Below are 8649 nucleotides of genomic sequence, written 5' to 3' on the forward strand. Positions count from 1 at the left end.
TTCAGTGCCATTTGGCTGAGCTTTATTCATGTTTTAGTTATGGTGAGATGGTCACAGGAGTCAATACATGAGCATGTTAAAAAGTGATTCAGTGCTCTTCAGCAAGCAACAGGAGTATCTGGTGCAAATCTGATTAGAGTAGAGGACAACAGAATTGCTTCAAACCTAAAACCTGGGGTTATATTTTGAGCATAGCTGAAAACATTGGTAAATAATACAAGACAAAACAACTTGCCCTGCTTAAGAGTTTGGTGTTCCCTGGTGTGCTTTTTCTCCACTGCCCCATCACTGGGAACCAGCACTGTGATGCCAAGAAAGAAATTAGATTACTAGGTTTTAATATTATTTGGAGTGAGAGCAAGAGATTTGTAATGAGAGAGATGCAGTGTGTTATGTGATTTTGGTAATATACAATCATTATCAAGTGCATTTCACTGGTTTCATCTGGACACGTGCATTGCCAAGGTCCACATCATTTTAATAGATGTCCAGTATGATTAGTTTCAAATTACAGTTTTCTCCATTTCTGAACGATGCTCTGATTTGGGCATGCTTGATTCATGCAGGTCTAATCTTTGCCCCCAAAACAATCATATGTTTAAAAAAACCCACAACAGATGTTTTAGCATGTATTAGTCTTCTAGTTACTAAAGTGTTAATGTTCTTAATAACAATAGACATTTCTTTTCTACCAGAAATATCCATTCCGAGTTGATCTTCCCTTTAATAGAAATTTATCTAAGCCATTTCCTTAAGGTTCTTTCATAACTATTATGTCTTCTACCATTTTTATAGCGCAGAAACAATTGTCTAATTGCAAGCTAGCAGAGAAGTTGCCCTTGAAAGTGGCCTGAATCTAATTAATTTTTTTTAGTATTCAAGAAAAAATAGTGGAAATATTAATACCAAGATTCCTGTCAAGTTCTGAACTTGTTTTATTTTTGGGTCTAGTTAAAACAAAAGCACTCACTCCTACAATTAAACACTTGTCCTGCTGCCCCTATCTTGTACTGTGGCATGGTTTGGTATATCCATGGGGATCAGCAATTCTCCTGATTAGGGGCATTTTCTGGGGAAAGAGAGATGGGGCAGTTGCTGTGCGCAGGATGTAGCACCAACATCCCTTTTGTGCCCCCAGTACAGGCACTGAACAATTTAAGGTATAGCAGCAAAATTATTGTGGATGAGAGTGGGTAGTCAAACTCCCTTTATTGTATATTATAAAATGCCATCAAAATATTATGCTCATGAAAGAAGCTTTATTGCACTGATCAGAGTTTCTGATCAGCCTCTGGTGCTGCTGGGGAGGGGGCCAGACAGGGTGAAAGTGATGCATGGAGACCCAGCTCTGCCTCCCTTAACAACTTATAAAAGGAAATCCTACAGGCATTAATTTCTACTTCACCGTATAAACAGCAAGGCTTTAACAAGCTGATTTTATCATGGATGCTGGCGAGATACATCTGGCTTGCTGGTTTCCTTAATCTGTGAGCTCTCATAAAAAAATGGTATTTATATATGTCTGCGTGAATGTGTTTTATATTATATGTCACTGTGGCTGAAAGAGAAAGGAAGTTCCTTTGTAAATAGCAGCTGGCTGTTTTGCTTTCCTATGCATTGATATAAATTTCATGAACTCCTTTTCGTGCAGCACAAAAAGGACTCGGAGCCGGAACGTGAATAAATTTCCCTTTACGTTCGGCATCACTTCCCCCTGCACACGCAAACAGAAATGCTTTCATTATTTAAGGTTTCATTTAACAGTCGTAGTCGGAAGCAGAAAAGAAAATACACAGAAAAGCAGCGGTATGGCAGACACAGCCCAGTGAACGAGCCTGTGAGCCAGAGACAGCCTTTTCTATTTTGATTTGTAATTTGAGGATAATTCAATTAGACATTTCAAGCAATTTAAACATTCATGCATTGTCCAGCACCAAAGAATGAACTGTTCAGCAGCAAACTAGACTTGACAGCCTTAGCAGGCCGAGTAAAAATCCCAATGTTTAAAATGAAAAGCCCTCACCTAATTGATGCCTACCAGAAAATTAAAAAAAAAAGGGGTGCAAGGGGGGACGAATGGAGTGAGAGAATGACAAATGGCAGAATGAGGTGAATACCCTGGCTGGGGGCTTCACACCTCATTTGTAGCCATTTGCTTCACAAAATATTTCAAGGCCTCTTTAGAAATTAAAACACGAAGGCACCTGATCGCCCATCTGCTCCACCTCTCCAGTGGGAGAAGCCAGGGAGCAGGAAACCCCATCGCCGTGCTCACATCCCACACGATGAGGCCCTGCATGGCCCCATGCCCAGCATCACATGTGAGGCCTGCGAGGGGCCAGGGGCCGAGCCCAGTGCCTGCTGCCCAAATCCCCATGGGGTGCACGGCTCTGTGCCCACAGGATGGAGATAATTGGTGCTTGGGTGATAGCTCAAGGATGTTAAAACACTGTGTATAATAATAATAATGCAAGAATTTCAGTGGGAATTTAAAACAAGGGTGTTTCAGAGCCTTGTTTGCTTTAAATACGCTGTCCCTTGTGAGCTCTGGATCCCGGGGAAGGAAAGCTGTGTGTCTTCTCCCCATGAAGCTGCCCTGGAAGCAGAAGGTCACACTAACATATCAACCAGCTGGCTGGCAGACAAGACTGCTTTGATGGACACAGGTTTGGGCTGCTCAAAGTCATTCTTTTGGGAGCAACGTTTAGAGGCAGGCAATGAAAACATCATGAATCCTCAAGTAAAACTTCCCTGGCAGGCTCCGTGCCTTTGGTTTCCCTTCAGTGCTCCAAACCCAAAAAGTACATACAGTGCATCCACATGCCAGATACAGTGGTACTATTCCTTGAGCCTTTTTATTTGAAGATCTAGTCTCCGGTGTGTCCATAACCTATTCAACTGTGAATAGTTTCTACAGAAATTTTCCGTGTTGACAACCTGACCTTTGTATTTGTCTAGGAGTTCAGAAGAACAATTCTGTTGCTTAATAACTAATGATATTTGGGGGAAAGATACTAAAACAAAACCCAGCAGTAACATCTAACTGTTCTATTGAAAATCTCTAACTCCTTCAGTCTTTGGAGAAGGGATTAAATTTGACATCAGATCAATGCTTTTATTGCCGGTTACAAGCCTCTGGAAACTCATGGTTTCCCTTCTTTACAGCCCACTTGAACTGGAGAGGTAAATCCTCTGAAAAGTCTGTCTGCAGTGAGGTTGCTCTATCTAAATACTAAATAAATTTTAATTAATTACAATATTAAAATTAAGACACTGAATTTCAGTCCATTCTTGTGCAAGATTGAATCAATTCAATAACTGACAGGTAGAGCTGAATAAAAGTACTTTAACTCATTTGTCTAAAAAACTATCATTTTGAAGGATCAAAGCTGTTTGCAAATTCAGTTCAAAAGTAGCAGTGAATTTTACACATAAAATATTCACAAAATTTAGATAGGGAATGGGGAATAAGGTATCTGGAATGGCAAAACATTTATTTTAGTCATCAAAATACGTCACAGACCCAGACACAGCAGAAGGGCTAAATAGTCCAACTCCAGAAGGTTTGGAACTAGCCCCAAATGCCATTCAATACAACTCAGTACTTGCCTGGGTCTACCAAGGAGTCCTGAACATTGCATATTTGTCTCATTACCAAAGCAGAGGTTGGATTTGTTCTACTCATCCTCTCCTCGGTGCCTAATGCAATGAGTGAGTCCCCAGCTTTTAGAGAAGGATGGTCTCATCTTCAGATATTTTGGTAGAAAGAGACCTTAGAAGAACAGAGAAACCACTTAGATAAGCAGAGTCTCACCAAAGAAAAATCTTCTTATTCACTGTATTGGTGGGAGTGAAGGATATTTTGAGTGTCTCCCAGTTGAAAGAGGTGATGCTATCACACATGCAGGTGGAAACAAATCCTCAGCATGAGGAAATGAGAAATCCCTCATTTGATGAATGACTGCCTAAATCTGCTCCACCCTCCTCTTTCTTGGGACCTTGGGCAGCATTTAGACAAAGCTACAATTCAACAGTTTTTCAAATGTACTTTTTTTTTTCCCTCATGCCTCATCACCTGCAATATGAATTCAGGTCTCCAAATTGGGTTTTTGGCTGCATTTGAGCAACTCATCATTTTCAGATTATGATCTTTCTGATCCACAGCTGCATTCAAGCAGAATGTCCAGGAAGAAAAAAGATGCAAATTTAGCAAGCAGTTCCCTAACTGAGGCATCAGACTGTGTGGTACCCACAAGGTCACCTGCCAGCTTCTCTGGCCCTACTAAAAGCAGTAGGACTACTCCATAGAAACTGGCATGAGAAAAAGCGCCAGAAGTTTTTTTTAGTAATTGTAACTTCATGTAGGAATTGTATTGTTAAGATACCAAAGAAGTTGGAGTCAAGCCCTTTTAGAATTAAAATTCACCATTTCTGAGCCAAAAATGTAGTCTTCTCTGAAATGCTGTTTGCTGTATAGACAGAAAACTGATTCAGCGCAAGTCTGAGGGATGCTCTAAATTCAACGTTCCCTTTAAAAGAGTTCTAACTTACCACCATGAGTCTTGTGATGAAATCCCATATTTCTTTTGTGCTGGGTGCTGTCTAAACCTGATGAGAGACATTCTCTGCCCAGCACCATGTGAGCTGAATAGGCTCAACTTTTGCTGTCGGGACCTGAAGGGATATCAATAACATTGTCGTTTCATTTGTCGTAGGTTTATTCTCAACACCTATGACTTATGAAGCCTGACTTACAAAGCCACTGAATACCAGTGGCAGGATTCCTCTCACTTAATTTAAACCCAACCAAAAATGTGGTGTTTGATGTACCTAAATTATCTAGGATTTTGTCCTCAGTGGAGAAAGATGGCACCTCCAGATGAAAACCCATCATATCCTGAAATAAGTACCTATGCCTGTGGGGCTGAAAAGCCCCAGCCTGTTTGGTCGCACAGGGACAACTTCTGTGACATAGGACATGGCTCCCAGAGTCTGAATTTATTGATGGTGAGAGGACAGATGCTGCTGCACACAGGCATTTCAGCAGGGGGTTATCATTTAGTCCAATGGTCATACACCTATCCTAGCAGGAAATAATGCAAAATTAAGTAATGATAATGGTCAATAATCAAAGTAGGAACAGTCCATCCAAAATTAGGCATATTCGTGCAAGCATGTGCAGAAGATCCAACCTCATTCTGGAAAACACAGGGGATTAATAAATGCAAAACAAGACTAGAAAAACTGAAGAAAAACACAATGTGTGTGTGCGTGTGTGTGTGCACATGTACAATTTATTTCATCCTGAGTAGAAAAATGTTAATCCTTTTTGGTCAGACACCACCTCTGAGGTCACTTGTGCACTCTGGTCAGGCATCCACTGAATGGGACAACTAAAAAAACCTGTGGTGCATCCTCCTCACTCCTGCTTAGCAGCAGCGCAGGCTTCCACGGCAGCCATGGGGTCACGGCTGCTCAGAGGCTCAGCTTCCTTCCTGGGACATAAAATCCCAAACTGGGACCTCACAGGGATCTGAAGAGCACACTGGAGAGGAGTCCAGGGTCCCAGCCCAGCTTTCTGGCTAGGCCTTCTCTCCAGTGTTGAAGTGAACATGGAAATGCAGGTTACAAACATTTTAAAACATGAAGCCCTCCTCCCCACAAGACATTTTCTTTTTTAGGTTAAGAAGAAGAGTGGTCCCACTGTGAGCCAATCTCTGCCTTATTACCTCTCCCCATCTGTGTTGGCTGTGGTTGCTCCTGCACAGCACCATGCCCTCCACCTGAAGCCAGAGGACGGCTTCCAGCCTCCCTGAGCTTTTCATTACCTCGTCTCCTTTATTTAGACAAATGCAGAACACTTCTCCAGACAGGTTGCAGGGTGCCAGTTTATCTGCATTATTCCTTCAAATCTGTTTTTCCTCCTGTTTTTGAGCAGTTTCTCACATCAGGGAAAACTGCTCAGACATGTAAGCGAGGAAGCGAATGCCCTTTGCACTGACTCCCCTCCAGGGCGAGGGGCTGCACTGCCTGTCCAGGCTGGCTGGTCACACGCCGTCAACACGAATGACCAGAGGTGTCCAAAGAGCCACCTCATCGCTTCTGATGGCTGCAGTCTGTCACCGTCACCTGAATTCAGCACACACCGCACAGACGTGCCCTTTCTCCAAGGGAACTGAGCAGCTGAAGGCAACATGACAGTCCATCAGCTTAGGAAAGCATAAAAACAATCAGCAGTGAGTCTGTCTATGGGTTTTCAGGGATTTTCTGCCTTGACTTAAATTTAATCAGCAGAAATAAGAAAAATGATCTTAAAAAAAAAGAATGTAACGTGTACAGCTACCAACCCACCTTTCCCAAACACTTCAAGCTCTCAAGCCCCATTTAGTCCAGGAAAATACACCTTCATTCCAGGAATGTTCTTGGGGATGTAATTTGTGGCATGAACGGAATTTTTTTTAAATAGCTGTTTCACAGTTGTTTTTCAGACCTTGGTAGCTGTTCTCCTGTTTACACAAACAACTTGTCTATACAGGGCGAGATCTGCCTCAGAATAATTTCTCTTGGTCCAATTATTTATCCGCACCTCCAGAGTTTGCCTGGAAAACAAACATCATTTACAATCTTGCTTTCATCTGTGTTAATTTTCAACTGTAGCTTAATTAAGACAATGAGCTGTAAATAATGTGCATGAGCAAGACAGATTATTGGCTGAGGCTCCAAGTCATTGATGCTAGGTTGGAGAAAGGGATCCCAGCTACCTAAGGTGTTGCAGAAATGACGATACCCAGTGGATGATCCTGGCTGCTAATGATTAAGGATCTGCTGATGCTGCCAGATCTGAAGAACTGAAGCAGAGTTGTGTGGTTAATGTTTTTTATAGGCTGATTTCAGTGATTTCAGTGTCTCCCATGGACCTTGCTGGTGCAGGATCTGGATCTGGCTGCTGGTGGGTTCACGTTCAGGCTTCCAAGAGCAGAGAGAGTGCTGTCACATTGCGTGCAGAGTTCTGGTACCTGAAGTTGGTAAGAGGATGTTTGTTGAAACCAAGGTATAACCGATTTGTCTGAAATTTCCCTTTGCATAAAGGAACACATTCTTAAATGACACTGAAGATGAAAGCTGTTATTCAATATTATTTTCTGCACATTTTATTCCATACTTAATATGCCAGGAGGCAGACTAAGGCGATGCAAAAGTGACAACAGTCTTATTCACAGGAGAGGGGGAAAAAACCTTCAGTAACGAAGACAGAGCCCACCCACATATCATATGATAGTGATAACTAAACTAATATAAATTAGACATGACATTTGGATTCTGAAGAATAACCTACATTCCACATTTGTTATGATGATTCACAGCAATGAACTTGACCCAAAAAAGGCTACATAAATGCTTGGTGTTATTAATAATAATCATTATTCAGAGAATTCCCAGATGGATTAATTCAACTTCCTTTCTGCAACAGCTCTGGTCTCTTTTTATTCAGCGTGTTCATTTTATTCCCCTCTAATTAAATATTGTTTTCTCAGCAGACACCTTTATTTTTTTATTCGAATATTTGACTCAGCAGAGCTCCGCCTGTGCCTCACAGCCCCATGCATTGCATGCAGCCATCCTCAGAGAAGAGCATTATTTTTTTATAGGATATATGCTTCTGGATTTAGCTCCTACTTTAAAGCTTTGGACAAAGGAAGAATCAAATCCTCTGTTTTCCCCTGGACCATATGGGTGAGAGAGGTAACAGGCAAACCACCTCAGGCTGAGTTTTTGAGCCTTCACAGCTCAAAGAGTACTCTGGTTTCTCTCCTACCCAGCATCAGTGAATATAGTCTCAAAGTTGAGGTAAACTGAGGCAAATAAGCTGGAGACAGCAATGCAGAGCCTGCAAAAAGCATTTGGTGGAGTCAGGAGAACATTTTTCCAGTGTCCTGGGGAACCAGAGGTAATTATTTCCATATGCACCCATCACCTTCCTGAAGGCTCGGCACACAGAGCCCCTTCAGCTCCCCAGTGGGGACATACACCCTATGGTTACTGGCAGTGGGTACTGTAGGAAATGATAAATTAGGCAAAAAGGTCATTTGTCTGATCCCATTTACTAAGTTCAAAGGATGGAGGTAACAGAACTGACACCATTCTTCATACTTTTCTCTCTATTGTTTTCTCTTTTTTCTCTTTTGTTCATTATTTTAATTAGTTACTGGTTGATTATGTTTCCATGAGTGCTTCTTTTTACCTCTGTTACATTTTTTTTTCCTAACATACTGGATACTTCCATAATGTATAGCATTTTTTTCATCAAAGAAACAAGCACTGAAAGAAAGAACTGTCTTATGGACAACTTATCAATTTCTGATAAAGTCTCCCGAGAACAGAGATAGTGCTTAGTCTTGCCTCTGTAATGTTTGCATGCTGCAATCTGTCCCTCCCATAGAATTACACTATTACTTAATACAAAACAGAGCAGCTGCCATAAATCTGCTCCAACCATAGAAATGAGCTGAGATCTTCACCTGGTAAATAGTTATGTAGTAGCTCCTGCACAGCAGCTTCCAGCCTCCCCAGGCTTTTCATTACCTTATCTCCAGTATTTAGACAAATGCAGAACACTTCTCCAGACAGGTTGCAGGGCGCCAGTTTATC

The sequence above is a fragment of the Mesitornis unicolor genome, unplaced genomic scaffold, assembly GCF_000695765.1.
Source record: "Mesitornis unicolor isolate BGI_N332 unplaced genomic scaffold, ASM69576v1 scaffold3329, whole genome shotgun sequence".
NCBI classification, from domain to species: domain Eukaryota; kingdom Metazoa; phylum Chordata; class Aves; order Mesitornithiformes; family Mesitornithidae; genus Mesitornis; species Mesitornis unicolor.